The sequence below is a fragment of the Acanthochromis polyacanthus genome, chromosome 15 (genome assembly GCF_021347895.1).
Source record: "Acanthochromis polyacanthus isolate Apoly-LR-REF ecotype Palm Island chromosome 15, KAUST_Apoly_ChrSc, whole genome shotgun sequence".
NCBI classification, from domain to species: domain Eukaryota; kingdom Metazoa; phylum Chordata; class Actinopteri; family Pomacentridae; genus Acanthochromis; species Acanthochromis polyacanthus.
In genome coordinates this window covers 31,801,659-31,807,239 of record NC_067127.1, presented here as the reverse complement: position 1 = coordinate 31,807,239, position 5,581 = coordinate 31,801,659, and the positions used below count along the sequence as shown (strand labels likewise).

The window sequence follows — 5,581 nt, the reverse complement described above, 5'->3', positions numbered from 1 at the left end:
AGAAGGAAAAACCCACAATTCTCACTGAAATCACTTGAAACTCACAAAAGTAACAATAAATAAAAATTTATTGAAAATTAAATAATCAAAAACAGCCATTACTTTTGAATTGTTGATTAACATAATTATTTCAAAAAACAAACTAATGAAACAGGCCTGGACAAAAATGATGGTACCTCTATAAAAGATTGAAAACTATTTGACCAGAGTGACATGATTAACTCAGGTGTGTCATTTAATTGACATCACAGGTGTTTCCAAACTCATAATCAGTCAGTCTGCCTATTTAAAGGGAGACAAGTAGTCACCCTGCTGTGTGGTGAAAAGGTGTGTACCACACTGAACATGGACAACAGAAAGCGAAGGAGAGAATTGTCCCAGGACATCCGAAAAAAAATTATAGACAAACATCTTAAAGGTAAAGGCTATAAGACCATCTCTAAACAGCTTGAAGTTCCTGTGACAACAGTGGCTCATATTATTCAGAAGTTCAAGACCCACGGGACAGTAGCCAACCTCCCTGGACGTGGCCGCAAGAGGAAAATTGATGACAAATTGAAGAGACGGATCGTTGGAATTGTATCCAAAGAGCCCAGAGCAACCTCCAAAGAAATTAAAGGTGAACTCCAAGGCACATCAGTGTCAGATCGCACCATTTGTCGTTGTTTGAGCCAAAGTGGACTTCATGGGAGACGACCAAGGAGGACACCACTGCTGAAAAAAACTCATAAAAAGTGAGACTGGAATTTGCAAAAATGCATGTTGACAAGCCACAAAGCTTCTGGGAGAATGTCCTTTGGACAGATGAGACCAAACTGGAGCTTTTTGGTAAGGCACATCAACTCTATGTTCATAGACTCAAAAACCAAGCATACGAAGAAAAGAACACTGTCCCTACGGTGAAACATGGAGGAGGCTCAGTAATGTTTTGGGGCTGCTTTGCTGCATCTGGCACAGGGTGTCTTGAAAGTGTGCAAGGTACGATGAAGTCTGAAGACTATCAAGGCATTCTGGAGAGAAATGTGCTGCCTAGTGTCAGAAAGCTTGGTCTCAGTCGCAGGTCATGGGTCTTCCAACAGGACAACGATCCAAAACACACAGCCAAAAACACCCAAGAATGGCTGAGAGAAAAGCGTTGGACTATTCTAAAGTGGCCTTCTATGAGCCCAGATCTGAATCCCATTGAACATATGTGGAAGGAGCTGAAACATGCCATTTGGAGAAGACACCCATCAAACCTGAGACAACTGGAGCTGTTTGCTCATGAGGAGTGGGCCAAAATACCTGTTGACAGCTGCAGAACGCTCATTGACAAATACAGAAATCGTTTAATTGCAGTGATTGCCTCAAAAGGTTGTGCAACAAAATATTAAGTTATGGGTACCATCATTTTTGTCCAGCCCTATTTCATTAGTTTGTTTTTTTAAATAATTATGTTAATCAACAATTCAAAAGTGATGGCTGATTTTGATTATTTAATTTTCAATAAATTTTTATTTATTGTTACCTTTGTGAGTTTCAAGTGATTTCAGTGAGAATTGTGGGTTTTTCCTTCTTTAACTGAGGGGTACCAACAATTTTGTCCACGTGTGTAAATGAGAACAAGACTGACTACATTATTTTTGGGGACAATGTTCTTGTATTTCCAGACTCTGTGTTTTCGAAGTTAAAAACATCTGTAAAGAACCTCGGTGTCATTTTTGACAACAGTTTTACTTTCACAAAACAGATTGGCAATGTAGTCAGAGCCAGTTTTTATCAGTTACATCTTTTATCTAAAGTAAAGCCTTTTTTAGGTTGCACCGACCTGGAAAGGACAATTCATGCTTTCATCAGCTCACGCATAGATTATTGCAATGCCCTTTATGTCGGTGTTTCCCAGTCTGCCCTGAGCCGCCTCCAGTTGATGCAAAATGCGGCAGCTCATTTCCTCACGAACACTCAAAAGGCGTCAACACATCACCCCACTCCTCTTCTACCTCTACTGGCTTCCAGTTTATTTTAGGATTGATTTTAAAATTTTACTTTTTGTTTTTAAAACCCTGAATGGTCTGGCGCCTATTTACTTAACGGAGCTTCTCTCTGTTCGAAACCCAAACAGGGAGTTAAGATCCTCTAACCAGCTGTTTCTGGAAGTCCCAAGGGCCAGGTATAAACACTGGGGGGATTGAGCCTTTTCAGTTGCTGGGCCAAGACTCTGAAACAAACTGCCCCCTGACATTCGCACCATCACTGACTTTGGCTTGTTTAAATCGCAGCTGAAAACATATCTTTTCAGACTGGCTTTTAATACAGAGTAATGTGGTGACATTTTATTTTATTTTATCTTACACTGTCTTTTTTTATCTGGTTATATCTGATTTTATTTTCCTGATACGCTCTGTTGTTGCTTTCTTTTAATCTGCTTTTATTTTTTATTTTAGTGTTTGTTTTTAGCTGGAAAGCACTTTGGTCACCATGAGTGTTATAAAGTGCTCTATAAATACATTTTTGATTTGATTGATTGATTTGATCGAAAATATCTTACTAGAGACCAGCTCTGGCATCCCACGTCTCCACCTGATTGACTTTGCTCTAAGCTGTGTTGTGAAGAAGAGATCCTGCTACCACTTCTTCTATGGTAAGACATCTGGTTACCAATCTGTGACTTTGAAGCTAACACTCTATGAACTTTAACTTTCATTTTAATCAAGTTGGAAACAACAAAAACATTATTTTCTTCTTCTGTGATTTGTAGGAACGCCTCAACATATCCCACCGGAGTGGTACAGCACACACACCTACACGGCTGGTCCCACCACGGTGTGGCAGATCGGAGCAGTGCTCTTCGACATGCTTCACAGACTCACCCAATTCGAGACCACAAGGTTCCTCGACAACGAGCAGATGATCAGCAGGAGCTTGTCCGAAGGTAAGAAAAACAAACTTGTCAGCAGACGTTCACCTGCTCGTTGACCAGATGTAGGAGTTCAACTTACTCTTCCTTTGTTTTATCTCCAGATTGCAAGGACTTCCTGCAAAAATGCCTCACTGAGAACCCCGAGCAGCGGCCGACGCTGAAGGAGTTCAGGTGTCACCCGTGGCTCTGATAAAATTACCAAACACCCAAAAACCTACAGATAAACCACCAAACACCCACAAACCTACACCTGCCACACAGCTAAAGCCTTGATTATAGCCGATTGTATTTATGTATTCTGTACAATATTGTTGTTGCAACGTTTTTTGCCAGGTGGACACAACTTTAATTTTTAAATCTATATTGTATTTTTATCTCTTCATTGATTTAAAAAAAAATACTAAAAAGTACAATACACTTAAAGCAGAAGTCTGACCAGTTAAGAAGTTAATATGTGTGATAACTCAATTTATCCTCCATATCACCATGAAAATTGTATTAGTTTAGATTATTTACTCTTTAATTTGTAATAAATTAGAACTTTTTCAAAAAGTCTGCCATGAAGTGCATGAATGCGTTTTCACAAAAGTAAAAAAAAAAAAAACACCTCATGCTAGCATACAAACTTTTCTAAAATGTTTAGAGATTAATTTTCCAAGTTCTAATCATTTCTCCTTGTGCTCATGTCTCTCCAGCTCCACGCTAATATATATATATATATATATATATATACACACACACATATGCACCACCTGACAATTACAGTTGTTAATGAGGAGCTATCAGAGCTGCATCATTACATCATTTATTTATGTTCCCACTGAATTGTGGTTGGGTCTCATTTATTCATTGAACCTTTTTTCTTTTTTTCCTGAGGTAAGTGTTGCTTAACGCCAACTCTCCGACAGCTCACCCACATATTCCATTTCACACTTGAACATGTCACACTGCTACAGTGAAAGACGCTGCAGCTTCTGTTTCACCATAACTTTATGAAAGTGTTGGCTCGAAATGAGACACTGAATACCAAACTTCTAAAAACAGATGAGCTCAGTGTGCAACATGTCTGGAAATGTGTAATGTTGATTCATTATAAACTACATCCACATTTTAATAGATCAAACTCTATGATATGGATAAAGCATATGTGGTTGATTAAAGTCCATTAACCCTCTGAACTATGGTATTTATGGATTTTTCACTGCAACATAAAGTCCTGTGACTCTGTGGAAACAGCACAACCATGGATACAAGTGTGGAGAACTTAAAAATGTCTTTTGAGCAATTTACAAACTTACATTGCTGTAAATGTAGTTGAGTTATTGGGTATATTTATTATTTATAACAGAGTAACTAATGACTTTTTGGTTACAACAAAAGGCACAGATTTTTTATTTTTATTTTATTTTTAGTTAACTTTTGTAATTTTTTTTCAGAATCAGCTCAGAGAAATCAATTTATATTTGGACATTTAAAAAAAAATTAGACATGAAGAACAAAGTGACTGATGAAATATCCCAATTTGAAGCCTTAGAAATTTACATAATTTGTTATTTTTATTTTACTATTAACCTTTGTGTGATAGTGTATATTCCATCAACCTTTGTTTATTGTATTGTTTATTGTACTCTGGCGAAATCGTTTCCTCCGGGATGAATAAAGTAGATCTTATCTTATATTAAATTTGGTTAGTTTTCTGATTTTTGGACAGTTGAAATTCTGATTTCACAGTTTTTCGCTGATAAATATGTTATTTTCAACAATTTGTTGAAAGATCACATGCCTTTCATACATATATCAACACAGCCTGAAGTTCAACCGGACAGTCCTTGATCATTTGTCATCTAGCTGTTGGTCATAACTAACTAATAACTTTTTGGTTACAACAACAACAAGCACCAAATTTTTAGTTTTTTGTAGAATCTGCTTAGAGAAATCGAATTATTTTTGGCTTTTTAAAAATGAAACATGCAGAATAAAGTGATTTTGATGGAACATACGAGTGTATATGTGGCATGCCACATTACAGACGGGTAGTCCAAGGCTCTTTGGAAAGTTGAAATTCAGATTTTACAGTTTCGTGCCAATAAATACATAGTTTTACACTTTTTTTTTTTTTTTTACAAGATAACATGCCTTTCAAACCTGCTGGCTACTTGGGGTGATAATTGAATTTGATATATTTCCAATAAATAACCAGAAATTATCAAGACATGTTGTATTAATGATGTGAACAACAAAGGTTTTATACGCAAACATAATTCAAATAGTCCAGATATTGGCAAAACTGCAGAAATAAGTTTCAAAGCAGGCAGCCAGGAATAATATCTCAAGCTAACTGGCTAACCAGCACCGAGTGTTCGACCTGACTGGTACATGAACAAATGTGACAAACCCAGATCCACCTACCAGCATCGTGCAGTCAGCAACTCAGCATGGATCAGCGAGTGTTAAGTTCAGGGAGATATCTGGTACCATCAGCAGCCGAGTCAAGCAGCAGGGTTTCCAGCATGGAGAATGAGCTCTGCAGCAACAATCAGTGGAGCCCCGATAGTCGGTAAATACCTGCGCCGCTGAAGCAAGCTAAACTTTGCAGCACAGTTTGAGGTTGTGATTCTTTCATTCGGTTAGTGTAATTTCACATAAAAGCTGTGTGGGCAGGAGAAGGTGAGAGCTTTTGCC

General features: G+C 37.7%; 1 long non-coding RNA gene across 1 annotated transcript; it reads left to right on the top strand.

Moving 5' to 3' along the window:
* The first annotated feature begins 710 nt into the window (after positions 1 to 710).
* On the top strand, positions 711 to 4,759 carry LOC127537476 (uncharacterized). The gene is made up of 3 exons (XR_007947134.1): positions 711 to 2,620; positions 2,738 to 2,911; positions 3,001 to 4,759. It is a non-coding gene; the product is annotated as an uncharacterized LOC127537476 (long non-coding RNA).
* The last annotated feature ends 822 nt before the right edge of the window (positions 4,760 to 5,581 follow it).